General features: G+C 33.6%; 1 long non-coding RNA gene across 2 annotated transcripts in view; it reads left to right on the top strand.

The window, feature by feature from the left end:
- Nucleotides 1-16,067, top strand: part of LOC124417070 — a 104,465-nt gene that overhangs the window by 12,140 nt on the left and 76,258 nt on the right. For both annotated transcript variants that reach the window (XR_006939313.1, XR_006939312.1), the window contains one exon: nucleotides 7,887-8,051. This is a non-coding gene — a long non-coding RNA (uncharacterized LOC124417070). The remainder of the gene's footprint in view (nucleotides 1-7,886; nucleotides 8,052-16,067) is intronic.

Genomic DNA, 16,067 nt, shown 5'->3' with positions numbered 1-16,067 from the left:
AGTGACACATAGAATAAGATATGTGTTAATCCTTTGTATGCCTCATTTTCTCTAATAACAGACTAGCTGCACTTACAGCAATGGTAGCATTCATATAAACATAGGTTACTAATAAAATATTTGCTTTAAAACTAGGATGTCCATTTAACTCAGTCACCATGAAACAGTCAACTCTGTCTTCACAGTGAAATCCAGTATTGTGACATAGGTATCTTCAATGCCAATTGCATGGCCTCAATTACATATCAATACAGATATTTGTTTTCTGCACTTCATCCTACATTTAATTTCAATTTCTGTCTGGCATTTTTATCCTTAGATGTGGAATTCAGTAGATGTGTCTTGTTTGGTAGATCCAGAAGTAAACTGGATCCCATAGCTTGAGAAATGTTTTTCTTCTTAACATGGCTAAGATCATAATTATGAATTTAGACGCACATCTCTGTGGAGCTTGTATTTTTCGTGTTCTCATAGAGATACAAAAATTGGCTCTATGCCTACTATCAAGTATTGTGTGCTACATACTATTTTTCTCCCCTTATGCTTCTATTTCCCGTTACTAGAAGTATATATTTTAATTGATTTCTTATTTACTGGTCTAGTCAAACCAATTTAAAGCACTATATATAATGTATTGTAATGTTACATAAGCTATATATTATTGTATATGTATTATTATAGTAGATAATGTCTAGTAGTATATGTGCAATATATTATTACATATAATCATCTGTACTATTTAATACTAAGAGAAGAGGTATGTATTTTATATTAAAATTTAATACTTAAATAAAACTTAGTGCTCAGTTCTAAGTTCCACTTACCTATGTGAAGTTGTAAAACTCCGTTAGAAGGCACAACTGAATCTATTGAATTTATATGACTTGCAGAATATAGTCCTTTGTAAACACCTTATTCTATTCAGTGTAGAAGGCTCACTACAAGGAGGCAAAAATAATAAGATTGTTGAATAGGTCTGTCAAACGTGTGGCTGGTGAAATGGTGGGTTGTAGTCAGGAGAGCACTGACAAAGTGTTAAGTTCCATCATAAGGCATCTTTACCTGACTAAGTAATTTAGAGTGCATAAAAATGACATGAGATCAGTTTTTTCCTCCTTCTGGCATACTATCTTGCAGCATGTTTATTTGGCTGAATGGAGAACAGTGCCTTTTATTCTTAGGTAATAGCTCTGAACAGTATCTGGAGTTGCATGGCATGATATGAAATCTGAATATATCCCTTCTTACACAACGTTTTTTATAGCTGTAGTCCATTAGAAGTAAGATTTTGCCTGAATAAAAGAAAGATCTGTTAGGCCACAACTACAAATTTTCTCTCTCATTTTCTCCAGAACCTGTCTACCTTCTCCATAAATTCTGCTCTTATTGAATCTGGCAGTATGTATTGTTTCTTTTCTTCATATAATTCTTAAAGAACTTTTGCACATTAGAACTACTGGAGAAAGGATGGTTAACTAGGCAGACAGGAATCCCATAAAATTCAACAAATGGAAATGCAGAGTCCTGCAAATGGAAAGCTGTAATGCCATCCACCTGGCTGGAGACCTAAACAACTGAAAGCAGCTTTTTAGGAAAGGATTTGGGGTCCCCGTGAGCATAAAATTATCTACGAGCCAACAATGCACCCTTGAAGCAAATGCCAGCAGCATCCTGGGCTGTATTTCAAGAGCATTTGAACAGGTCAAGGGAGGCAGTTCTTCCTCTCTGTTCACCGCTACTGTGGCACATCTGCAGTGCTGTGCCCAGCTATGGTTTCCCCAATACGGAAAAGATGCAGACACACTTGAGTGGGTCTAATGAAAGGCCACAAAGATGATTAAGGGACTGGAGTATTTGTCTTAAGAGGCAAAGCTGAGAAAGCTGTGCCTGTTTAACCTCAAGAGATGAGTCAAGGAGGTTCATACCAGTGTGCATAAATATCTGACAGTAAGAGAGTAAAGAATATGGATCCAGATTATTCTCCATATTCAGTGAATTATCAGCAATGGGCATGAATTAAAGTGCAGGAAATTCCATTGAAATGTTAGAAAAGGAATTTCTACTGTGAGGGTGGTCTTCATAAAATATTTCCATGGGATTGATGAATCCCTTCCATGTGCCACAGCTCCTTACATTAGTGTGTGAAAGCTTCTCAATGTCAATTGTGAGCTAAGAAAACCATCATGAGGCCCATTAATTGAAAAAGAGTCTAATTAAATATTTCAATATAAAAACTTGAATTCAGCAAGGTTCCTCGAATGATAACATGAAGACACTTCTTGTGAGAAGAGGGAAAAAGACACAGCATTTTTATAATACATTTGGAAAAAGAGCAGCTTTTTCATTCAGGATTGTTTCCGGAGTTCCAATGTTGTGTTGAACTGAAGCCTCCCAAAAGATCTTAATCCAAAAATTTGTGCATCAGCTAGATTGTTGTAGACTTACGTTCATCTGAATAGATATTAAGCAAAAAGAAATCAAAAATCACACATGACCTTGATTGGATGAAATTGCACTGAACTAATGCATCTCTGTCTTGGTGGCTATAATCATCAAATATATGCACAAATTTATAGAAGCAGTACACTCCTTTAGCAATTATTTTTCTCTGTTTCTCTTAAATGAGTTCAGTTTTTAGTTTTGTCTCTGAACTTCAGCACAAGAGCAGATGGAAAACCTGGTTGCAAGCTGTATATAACTAGAATCAATAACTCATTCAACCAATGGAAAAAATATAATTTATTTTGATTGGATGAAATATAAACAGAGGAGGTAAGATAGTACAGTATATATAGTGAAGCTTCTGTTGCAGAAACAGAACACTGTGAGCATTTCAAGCTTGATACTGATGTACATTACCTTTCTTGGTCTGTTGGAGATACTGTAATGTGATTTTTCTCCTGCAGGCCATCACAAGTTGTCACTTCTGGTTGTTGTTGGCTTGGGTATGCTGTGGTCCCATACACAGCTGTTTGTAAAGTCACAAGCCATGTTGTATTGTCTGGAAACATGTCATTCTTGCAGATGAGTGGATGGAGAACTAAAATTAAGACTATTATAACTCTCTTCTCTGCCTGGAAATCTAATTTTCTATACTATATTTTTAAAAATATGAGATTATTATTCTTTATTTTAAGTAAAACTTTGCTGAGTTCTTATTAATTTGAGTCATGCAAATGACTTAATATTTGGGTAGTATCCTTAATTAAGAGGACAGTCGCTTCATTCCTAGGCTATTTTTACTTTTGCATAGCAAAGTATTTGAATCTATTAATTTTCTATGCTGACTTGTTATAAACTATTGTAGTTAAAAAAGAGAGAGAAAAAAAATGTACAGGGTAGTAGAACTGAAGAGAGAGGCATAAAGTGTATTGGAAAACTACCAAATGTCCCCTGCAAATGGACCCTATTCAGAATCAGTAAGCGTATGATGAGTGAAGTGGTTTTGAATATCGCCTTTAGATTCCATGCTGTTACAAGGCCAGCCCTGAACATGGCAACTCTTATTTCCACACACAGTACCTCTTCACTCTCAATTTAACCCAAAAATCTGATGAACCCATTACTCCATACTTGATTTCATGGAACAAGGAGTAGATATAGTTGCAAATGATCAATCACAAGCCTTGAACCAAAGCAGCAAGGCATTAACAATTCACACCATTTCGGTCCACTTGCTCAAGCAGAAGATGTGCCAGCATATTTAATGCACAGCTACTTCGTTCAGTTCAAGAAAAGACATGACTCATGCTCATTTTAGGAACTGAAGAGACTTCATAGGTTTTCATGCCTACTAACCGCTGAGGGTTAAGAGTTTGCACTTGTAAACAATTAATATAACCAGGTATTCTGTAAAGGTCACAGATAGAGGGAAGTTTGCAAACTAAATTCTGCTCCAGTTAAAAATAAATAGAGGGATGACTTGGGAAGTGGTTTGTACAATAAAGCCAAGTTCTGTTGCAAAAATTTGTATTGTACAATCCACATCTTGTTCAGCAGAATTGTAACATTGTAGACCCCACAGGCATATGCCGTCAATTTAATGGGATCACTGAAAAAGCAAAGCAGCTGTGAAAGATTGCTTTAAGTACAGCAATCGTGTACTTGTCATTCTGTTCAATGGTGGAAAAATCCAAATTCGGATAGGCATCAGTATTTAAGAAAATGACTGCTAAAGCATCTCTTATAAGTACCTTAGGGACAATGCAATTTGACATACAGCATGTAAACAAAAGTATACAGCAGCTGTTAGATTAGTTTTTGTTTGAATAAAAATACACTGACATAATTTAAAAAACACAGGAAACCTCATTTTCTCCATCATTCAGTTTCCATGTTTAAACCTCACTTTTGGATAGTACGTGCCAGTTGCCATGGACAGATGGTTGTGTGATGGAAACACTGAAGCAGAGTGTATGGTAGCCCAATTTCATGGCCTCTGTCTAGTGTAATAGTATAGAGCACATATTAGAAGTACCTTCAATAATTCTGTCAAATAATAAAAAATAAAATAATAAAAAAATCTCATATTTCGATCACATTGAGAAGTTTTTTCCAGTAATGGAAAAGATATTACTGATTTTTGATAGTGTCAATTTTGAAAAAAAAACACCACACACACAAAAAGATCCTTTTACTGTTCTAGGCTATTTGCTACAATAAACTGATGTAAAAAAAAGGCTCAGTGTAATGTCATGAGCTTAAGAAGAAAGTTAATATACTGAATTTTGAGGTATTTGTTTTTATTTTTTTGCAGTCCTCTTGTGAGGATTCCAAATTACCAAAGGATGATTTTCCCATTCTTTCACTTAACTAGCTGATCCCACTCTGCTTGCTTTTTGTGGAATTGGAAATCTCTGGATTTTGTTTTTTGGGAAAATTTCTCATTCTTTTTCTTCAGAAGAGTGTAAAATTACCCTGTAATGAAATATTTTCTTCAAGGAAATTCAATATTTGTCATGTGATATTAACTCAAAAGTCAATCAGGAAGGTTTCCTTCCTTTACAGTCTATTTCATGTTCTGATCAAGGACTTTGTCTTATTGCTCACTCTCATGGTTTTCCTAAGTATCTCATAATATTATCTCTAGCTTTCTGAGACACACAAATCATGGTGAGTCCTTCTTAAACATTACTAGATACCTCATGCACTCTCTTCCAAAGGGTTAACCTTCGCCTTCTTTTGATACGGGTAACACACTGTTACTGAACTTCATTATCCTACTTCACGGTCAGTGTTTGCAGTGTTTGTGATGCTTATCAGCTATGTTGAATGGACTATGCAACACTTAGGGTAGATTTGCAAATCTTTGGGAACTTTGGCCTGTAGATTCTTTTTGCCTTACTGTGTAGAGTTTGTTTGTATAAATCCATAATATCAAAGCAATCTAGTGGAATTGAGAAATATTTTATTAGCTCATTATGAATATATATATATATATTTTTCCCAAAAGTATATTATTTCAGACATGCATCTTCTTTGAGTGAGTAACCAAAATGACAAAAGCCCAAAAATGGTACATCAACACACTGTATAACTGTTGGCTGATATCTTAATGCCTAGTCAGGTCTGTTCTATTCTAGTTAGCAGTCACAGCTAGCTCTTCATTTAAAATTATTACTTTTATATATCTACATGAGTTCCAAATGTGAACAACTGAACTGTTCCTAAACTAGCAACAGTAGTGGTTTTTTTTGTTTGTCTGTTTGTTTGTTTTTGTTTTAATCCAGAGTGTATCTTCTGTAATTACAAAGCAAATGCCCAGAGCGATAAATTTAAGGACTGTTTTAGTAAAAGTATAAACTTTTGAAATGACTTCCTTGCTATTCAACCTTATTCTTCCCTTTCTACACATTTTTCTACTTCAGTGAATGCTTAATAACTTAAGTATTATTTATTTCTTGAATTTTTAAAAGGAGGTCAGAAGAATATGAAAAAGTTAAAAAATACAAGTTGTTTGAGATTACAAATCTGGAAACATAGAAGTGTGGAATGAAGCAAATAGTGTTATGGATAGAAAGAGCTGATTTTTATGGAAACAATTTTGCTTATGTGAAATTAATTGGATTTGCTACTCAGTGTGATTGACTAAAAGGCAATTTGGGTGTTAGGAATTTCTGAAAGAGGTTATGCTATGGATCTTTTCACGTCTGAGCCATTCTAGCAAGCTCTGGTACCATCCCTTCTCTGTTTGGAAGCATGCACGACCTTCTGAGGTGAATCAGCACAATCTCATATTTACCTTGAAATTATTTGTGATAAAATAATAGTGTTATAATTAGTCTTCAGATGTAACATACAATTCCTATACACACATTTTCTCACAGCTGTGTTTCAGTCTGCTTGCAGACTCAGAAAAACAGCACTACTTGGGCTTATCTGATTTTCTGTTTGTAAACTTATGGTAATGAAATTCAAAGCACTGAGTGGAAACCTTGTTCACTGAAGTTTTTTGGTGAAACTTCCAGAAACTTCAGTGGAATCAGGTTTCCGTATGTATGATAAGTTTGAACAAAGTATGAGTCAAGCCCCACTTCACATGACATGAAACATACATTTAGTTCTGATACTGCTTACTAAGTTCTCAAATAAATTCACTCATGCCTGTTTTCCTGCTCAGACCTCATTCATGACTTCATCTTTATCTTCTTAATTTTATGTCTGACTCCAGTGTTAGAGAATAAGTGCATTATTAAAATAATCTGGAAAAATATTAATTTACTGATTTATGCTTAGTATAAGGAAGCTCTCAGAACAGTTTATGTGAGCGTGAATTAAATGGCTGACTAAATAATAAGATATCACAAAATTCTGGAAGTCAGAAGACTTGGCTTTTAACATAATTTAAAAAAGAAAAGTTGTACCTTTCAGAAAAATAAACACAGTTTCGATTAGCCATGTGCTAAAATCATTCATAAAATAGATTCGCTTAAGCAAATTACAGCAGTATATTTACCAATTATTTTTGAAGATGGATTTAATTGTAAGTTTTGTTCCCTCTTTGTTTGTCCAAAAGACTCCAAGAACTCATATATGGAAGTTTCTAACTTATGGTCTTAGTTCCTTCTCTGCTTTTGCAGCTGACTAAGCAGCTAATGAGGCTAAATATTTGTCATGTCTGAATTGAAACTTTGTCTCAATAAAATAACTGAAGTGTAATTCATCCTCTCCTCTCCTCTCCTCTCCTCTCCTCTCCTCTCCTCTCCTCTCCTCTCCTCTCCTCTCCTCTCCTCTCCTCTCCTCTCCTCTCCTCTCCTCTCCTCTCCTCTCCTCTCCTCTCCTCTCCTCTCCTCTCCTCTCCTCTCCTCTCCTTTTATGATATAAAGCAAAATCCTGAAATGCTAGTTAATGCTGTTTTATTTTGTTACAGTTGTTTTTTTTAAGTAGTAGCAATGAGGAAGTTACAATAAAATTGTTTATAAGACTGTTGATTATGTTTTATGAGTGCTACCATTTGAAATGTGTTAGGTGGTATGTAAGCTCCTCAACAGGAAACTGTGTACAGAAACAACATGGATCTTGCAATTTTATCAGGACAATGCAAGTAGATTTCAGCAAGGTTGGTTCCAACTCATCTGTGATAAATGAGAAGATAAGGCAATCAGTGCACACCATGACACTCTGTGCAGCTAGTTAGGCACACTTCAGAACTATTCAGGTGTGCTCACGAAGCCTATGAGTCTTTCATGGGGGGTGTCTCAATATGAATACGTCCTTCATGGTGGCCACTAGAAATGCAGGACTTGCTTTTCCAAGACTTAACCCAGGTCAGATATAAATAATAGATATTAAGAGTTAGTTCTGATGCTGAGGCTGTGTTAGAGACTGTATATTTTTGTTAGATCAAAAGAATGCATTTTTTTTTTCTCCTTCTTTTCTTTGCTTAGCTCCTGTGCTTGACAGATGCCTGCAAAATTCCATCACTCTTTTCAATGGACCTGTTTGGGTCTCTGAGAGAGAAGGTTTCAGCCTCTTAAGAGCAAAGATTTATATCCAAGAAGCTCTATTGGCCCTGCACCAACGATTGCAAGTCTGCAAACTGTTGCAAGCCGGTGAGTTGTCCCACTTCTTAAAAGTCTGCTTTTTTGTTTTTATTTTGCAATGTTCTAATTCTATAGAAAACAACAATTGGTACTGTGTCATAAAGGAGTGTGACATATATTGCATAAACTGCAGTACCTTTACGGAAAATGAAAGGTATATCCTGTAATCACAAAGGCAACAATAAAGGAGTTAACTGTGTCTCTCTTGCTAAGAGATGTCATATGTATCCTGTTTTCTTGCTGCATGCTGTGCTTAGCTGTGATGCTCCTTATGTGGAAATTCTCTAAAGCAGTAATTTTTCATAGCTTGTTCTGCACTGCAGTTTTTAATGGTCCCATAGACCTTCTCATAAAGCTAATCAAAATGATTATTTAGCTGAAAGATTTGTTAAATAAAAAAAACATGTAACTAGTGTTGCATTCAACAACTATAATATTTCAAAAAAGCCCATACTTAATTAGTATACATGTGCCACTTAAGATTATTTCTTATTTTTGGTTTATTACCAGAAATGCATTTTATTTTGAAAAAATAGTAGAATATGGAGAGTGAATATATTGTTTCATAGCTTCATAGCAATAGGATGATTTTGGTTTTTTTCTAACCAGGTGTTTTATTTTAGGAAATAAATATGAAAAAAGAAAAGGTCTTGTTTAGGTTATTTACTTGTGTTCACTTACACATGCAAAAATGTACACATTTTTAAAGATTATTATGTAAATTAATGTATAGAAACCATGTACACATTTTCCAGGAAATATACTATATAGAAATTAAACAATCAGATAGGAAACTAGAATTTCAAAATGATCTCAAGCCCCAGAGTTAAGAATGACTATCATACTACCAGTCTGTGTAGGAAGGGGGAGGAGAAGTGCAAGCAAAGTGTCAGTCACACTGTTTATACAGCACCTCCTGCTGTCAGATCCATAAAGAGAAATGAGAATTGACTACAAGAGACTATTCCTGTCTAGAGTTAATAGTGGTCAGCAAGAAGAAATCAAACAAAAAAACAAAAACAAAAATGAGAGTGTGTGAGAGGGAAACAAGCAGAAAAGAAAAAAGTGTGTTTCTAAATGTTTCTGCGTCAGTATAGTGATACATTAAAGACTGAGAAATATCTTTACACATTTTATTTACAGTCTTCACTTTTAAGACAATGCTGCCTGTCACAAGAGCCACAGGAATGAGATATATTACTTTCCACAGCCTTTTCTCTTTTAGAAAAAGTATACAGAATGCTTACAAGTACTTAGCAAGTATAGACGTAATTAGCAGAATAAAGCAGACAAAAGAGATTTTAAATAAAAATTCATATGCAAGGCTGTTAACATCAACAATTTTTTGCTCATCATTATAAAGTACATGTAAAGAAGTTTCAAAAAATTAACTTGTATTAATTATTCCTCTGGTGATTGTTCAGCATTGTTTAGCTGGAAATTATAAATGACCAAAAACATAACAATTTTCATAGATGTGAAATCTCTTCCGGAGGCAAGTATTTCTTTATAATGAAAGGCTCACATACATACAGAAGTTTAACATGACAATGCTGGATATTTTCAGCTTTTAAGAGTCTTTGGATTACAGGAATAAATATATGTGTACATTTATGTGTATGACAGTTGTTGACAAAAAAAACTTACAATTAAAATATTTTAGTAAACTTTTCCAATTCATTAAAGTGAATCAGAAGGATGTTAAGTGTATTGTGCAGCTAATGTGTTGAAAGCTTGTGTTAGTTTAACTTATATTACTTCAAAGATAATATACAACATATAAATCAATTTAAAGTGTCTTAATTTTTTTGGACCATTTTGTAACTGAAATTATATTAATACTGAACATAAATGAAGATGGTAAAATAGGCTATCTTATACTCTAGTTATGAAAACACCTTGAAATTACTGTCTTCTCACTGAGTTGACCTTTTTCATAAATAACTAAAACAAGATTTTTGGTAAAGAGCAAATTGTTCTGTGGTACAGATACAAGGTTAGGATGCATGTTCATAAAAAACCAGGACATTCAATCAAAATACTCTATCACTTTGTCCTGTTGTGCCAAGGCCTGACAGAGTGACTCTATCGTAACTGTGTACAGCATTTACACCAAGATAAAATCTGACAGTATTACGAAAATGTATTGATTTCTATTTATTGCGGTGTTATTTTGACAGTTTTCAGTATTTTCAGTTATTTTCTCTTCTCACTATAATAAGAAGGGAATGGAGATAAAAAAGGGCAGGAGGGAATTCTTTGATCCCATATTATTTTGCTAATATACTCTGTCCATTGAAATCTAATACAAAAAACAACAAATGATATGTAAATACATGTTACTTCTATTAAAATCCATCTGGAATTCAATTTAAAATACATGTATTGAATTAAAACAATACAGAGCTTCTGATCCACTCTGTGCAGTTGTACTGCTCAGTGCTTTTTATAAGCACGCTGTTGCTTCTTGCCCCAGAGGAAGGAAGCAGTGAGGAGTTACCATCTCTTTGCTGTAGCCTTTGTACCTTTTCAAAGAACGCTATCAGTATTCTACAATTAGTATTCTTTGAGAATAACATAAGGTGGAGTGAACTAGGTAAAACTGAGAGTACTTGATGTTTAGGAAAAGGTTTGTGCAGTACCTTAAATGAAAGGGATAGGAAAAAAAAAAAAACAACCTTTAAACACTATACTACAAAAGCTTTCTGATCTTTTTTCCTTTCAATTCTTTCTAATTGCAATTCTATATCTGTAAAATATTATAGCAGCTTCACTAAAATCTTGATGAAGCTTATTTTGACATTTTATTGCCATGAATTCTGAAACTGTGAAATGCAGTTTTCTACTAAAGTACACACACACCAAAAAAAAAAAAAAAAAAAAAAAAAAAAGAGAGAGAGAAAAGAAAAAAAAAATCAAACAATAGTACTGTTAGAATTGTTATTAGTATTTCAGATGGCGGCCTTGTGCCCTACGATCTTAAACATGCTCTTTTGGTGACTCTTGGAATTTCTGAGATGCTTTAATAAATATAATTGTTAAAATCTGAATTATTATGCCAATATTTTTTGTAATTGGGTAAATGCATGTAAGACATTTTAAAAATCTTTTTGTCAAGCTACTATAGTTTCCATTAAAAATGTTTTCAGAAGAAAAACATCTGAAAAATGAAACTGCACTCAAATGAAATGTAACACCTAACAATAGAAATAACATTATATCTGGTAGCATGAGACATAGTTAACACTTTCAGAGATGGGGGATGTCCATCTCATTAACATTCTTCATATGTAGTGGTGCTCTTGGTGGGGGTGTTGAAGTAGGAATGCCATTGTGCTGGGTTCCAGTGTTTGGGGACAAACACTGCTGTGGAGGGAACGTGTGAAAAGGCCATAGTACTGACAGTGAATGAGGAAGGCTGTGCTTTCTGTATGCTTCAAGCAGGGAAGCTGTCATTCACCGGCCTAGCACAGCTAAACAGAGACCAAAAGAGAAGACTCAAATACCTTTTAAAATGATATTAATGATTTTTAAACATTTCCTTCATTTAGAATTACACTTTATTCAAGCTGTTTATCTGTCCTTTAGTAAATGACAGAAAACACATATAAGCAGGTAAATGAAAGACTAATCCTAGTCATTGCCACAGTTAAGATTTATTATGAAAAATGTATGGGTATAAACATTTGAGAATGACAAGTTGCATTAAGTATATTTAAATGGTTTTGAACATACAATACTTGCACAAACTTAGCATAACTTCAATGTAGTAGTTAACAAACATAGCCAATCCTAAGGTTCTGTTTAGCGTCCTTTTATTTTACTTCAAGTATGTTGTGTGTGGCGATGAGGGGACTGAGCTGGGATGAGAAGTGACAGGAAATTGTGTTTGTGTTGAATGTTTGTTAGCTTGATCTAGCAGAATTTATAGTAATGGTAATTAATCATTTCAACCACAGTGATTTACATTAAAGTAATAGAGATAGTATGAAAATACCCACAAGCAAATAAGAATAAATCTATTGGCTGATTCTACTATTTAGCTATATTTCTATATTTCAGCTATGGGAACTCTAGCTTAAATGTATTATTTCAAAAGTGTATAAGCAACAGCTTTGCTGTTATTATTCTAAGCTGAATCCAGAGACATCATAATTCATAAATTTTTCCTCATTTTGCTATGTAGATCCGTAAAAAATAATGCTGATTTTTTTTTAAGTGAAATAATGCACTTATTAGAGCAAAGAGAAAAGAAAAATTGCATTTCTTCTATTATCTTTCACTACTCTTTTGAAATAGCCAACTCAAGTAGTGAAGGTTGAATACATCCATGAAACAAATACAGAACTTTCTCTCCATATCTTTTCTTTTTTGTTCTTTGTAAGAAACATATAAGTAATGACTCTTCAATTGGTTTTCCACAGATTTCAGCAATTTTGTTGTGTGGTAAGATTTTTAATGACTCTTTTGTGTGTTGTTTTTTCCCCCAGAAATAAAACATAAGTTCTAATTTATAATCCTATTGCAAGTATTTTGGCTGGGAGAAACTAACAAGTGATACATTTTATTTGCCAAGTATTTTTTAATCAGTATGTTTTTCATGCATACTTTATGTCCATATTAGTTGACAAAGTTATCAGAACATTTCAATGAAGCATATATACCCTCTATTATATGCTATTTTTGGAAAATCAGATTATATTTTGCTAAAGATGGCATAATAATTAATAGATACTCTTAAAAAAAAAAAAAAAGTAAGAAACTGATTTCCTGTTCAACCCTAGCTTGCATTTGTCTTGTTAGTGAACAGCCTGAGTTCAGAAGCCCCACCTCACTCGCCCATCTCCCCCTGCCTTTTTATTAGACTTAAATATTTAAGTTTCCTCTTGGTTGCAGCTTCTGCTCATCTAATTTTATACTACATTGACTCACACTCAGGAAGAGGTGTTAAGTATCTTTATTTCAATCTTCAGAGGTCACACAAAAAATGAATTTTTTGTCAGTTTGACCTGTGTAGGGACCACTCAGGAAATAATATCATGTTAAAGTAAAGTTTGTGTAAAGCAAGATTTTATGCGAAAGTATGATATTTCAACACAGCTTCTTATTAACAGAATATGGAAATAGTGTTGCAGTTTGAAACTGATAGAAAATACTGCCCTCTTGATAGTTCAGATAAGTGATTCTTATCATGTTGTATTGTTTATAGTTTGAGTGATGGTTGAAATTTTTCCCACAACTGAACTGCATTCTAGTTACCAGAAGTATTTTAAGAACCTTAAACTTGTGTCTTTTTCTAAGTGTCATGCCTTGAGCAGGCCTAACATCAGTTAAATGAAGTGAAAATTGCATTCTTGTCTTGATAGAGATGAAAATGGATTTCTGGTCATGAAATAGATGTAGTTGTCACTTTTTTAAAAAGGTGTCAGCAGTTTGCTTCAGCAAGTAAGGTGCCAATTCAGTATGACAGTAAACTTGTGATCTGAGCAATCAATAAAATGCTTCAATAACTTCTGCTTCATTACACTTATAATAAGAGGCTATAGATCTGTGGCACATAAAATGTTGATAAAGAGAATATGTAGGGACTTAGCATGACATTTTGTTTTAGTAATACAGTAAGTGCAATGTTGCCATCTAGAGTTTGTGCATAGGTAATTATTCTGAAAGCAAAAGCTGTACTGAAAAATGAACGCTGTTATTTCAAAGCCCTATTTATTTCCATCACTTAGGGGCTTGTATGTCTGTCTGTATGGAGTAATTCATTTACCTTGTCACAAAACTGTTTAGGTCAGGACAAGTAAGACAATTTTTGCCATTTTTCAGCCTTATTCATAGGTAGTCTGTAAAAACGTGAGGATTTTCTTTTTCTTTAAACCAACATTAAAATATGTCTAAGAAACAATTATTATCTAAATAGTTTTGCTGTTACCAGATACTTAAAAAATTATAACATTACATTGATTTGATTTGACACCTGCAAGGAGCGATAGCCAAAGCTTTGTAATCACAGTGAGTTAATATTGTGATGTTTAAGATTTGAACCAAGTGTTCTAACTGCTGATTTATGAGACCATAAATGTCTCCTTCTGATTTTTCATAAACATATATCATAGGATAGTTTTATCTGAGCTATTTATCTAGTAAGAAAATTATTTTGATACTTTAACTAGGTGGGTTTTTTTTTCCTCTTTTCAAAGTAGATGGCGCTTGACTGATACAACATATAAACAATTTCTGCTATATGTTGTATTGCATTTTGAATAAAGAATATCTGTGGAGAGTTCTACTTCCCAGGAAATCTAGTAGAAATCCTAAATTCTTCAGAAATATATTTTCAAAAGATGTGGGTTCAACAGTTATGTCTAGAAAGCATGAAGGATGGGTTTGTCAAATTCAGTAATCACACAGGGCTTTATTTAGTGAGAAAGAAAGTTTGGTTGAGATTATTGAAAAATGTGTAATTAAAACCTTTTTTTTATAGTAAAGGCTGATTTGATGAAGTGCACAGATACAGCATGTTTATTAAGAGGATGACTGATAAATCTTTTCATTTTTATAAGCAGCAATAAATGTATTGCTTCTGTTTTTCTTTTTACTGATATGTAATTTATAAACAGTTTATCTTTTGAACTTCAACACTTTACAGTAACTTGGGTGGTAATGGTACTCATGCTTCATGTTTCCAATGAGATAGCTCTTGCTCTGATGAGGTAATTTGCTAACAATGTCTTGTGCTTTTCCACTGTAATTTAACCAGTTCCTTCTGTAGGGAGAATGTAGTAGTGAGAGGAAATGTGTCTGAAAGTGTGGGTAAGGAATTAATCAAGCATTTGGGACTAAAGAAGTTATAGGAGCATCCAACATCTTTGTCAACTGCATTTGCAACTCCTATTTCACTAGCCTTCAAATCAGTGCCACGTGCATAATCAAGTGAATCCAAACAGGACATGTATTCTTCGCTGTTGGAAAGGGAAAAGAATTCACTATTTTCCATTATATTGCCAGTCTCGTGATTGAATTAACACAAAATGATGCCTGTACCTATTTTAAATAAGTGCATCTCTGCATAGAAATATGAATTTGACTTCTTTTGAGTGCTCTGCATTCATAATCTTTGATTTAATGGCATATGAAGTCATTTTGATCAACCAAACCTGGGTTCTAAGGATTTGTCAAATGATTAAAATTATGGATTTTAACTGTCTTTGCAAGCTTCTAGATTCTATCAGTTCATCTTGAAGGCTGTTAAGCAAAGAAATTTGAATGATTGCTTGAATCTGGGGGCACTTAAGAAAACTCTTGGGTATTATCAGATTTACAATAAAATTCTGACTTTTTAAATTTGTTTTATTATTCTGAATTAGGAAATATTAAGAATATCTGCTGGGCAGGAGAAAGAGTTCTTGAGTTACATTGTTCATAAATATTCTGTAGTTTTGCACAGAAAAGATTGAATCAAGGTTAGTTTCAGATGTATCATTTTAGAGTTATGTAAGGAGACAACTAAATGTGGACTGTCTTCCTGCATGAAAATGGGAGCATACTTGCAGTAATGTCATATCTATTACTTAAGTGCAGCACTAGCATTTTTCCCCTATTGTGCGTTAAATGAAATGCTGCACAATTATTAGATCTACTCTTTGAGTTAGTTCTTCAACTACACTTATTAGAAGTCATTCAAATAAAAAATAAAAGCTCCATTTAGAACTTTCTGAATATACTGAAAATAAATCATTGCATTTTACAACTTTGAAAGTAATTACTGAATTCTATTGCTAAAGTCTGTGGAAGTGGGTTTGACAGATTTTCTCTAAATTACTCAACCACCTACAGGTATTATTGCCAAGAGTCTTGAAATGAGAATAAATTTTATAGAGTTACAACAGCAAAGTGAAAGAGTATGTTTGATAGATTCTCTGAACAGTTTCAACACCCACAGGTATTATTTGTAAGAAAACAATCATGCAGAGTCTTCAGCTGGTTAGAGAGGGCACAGCTTTCCATCTTCACCTGACATCCTAT

Source organism: Gallus gallus, chromosome 5 (assembly GCF_016699485.2).
Source record: "Gallus gallus isolate bGalGal1 chromosome 5, bGalGal1.mat.broiler.GRCg7b, whole genome shotgun sequence".
NCBI classification, from domain to species: domain Eukaryota; kingdom Metazoa; phylum Chordata; class Aves; order Galliformes; family Phasianidae; genus Gallus; species Gallus gallus.
This window is presented reverse-complemented; position numbering and strand designations above follow the sequence as displayed.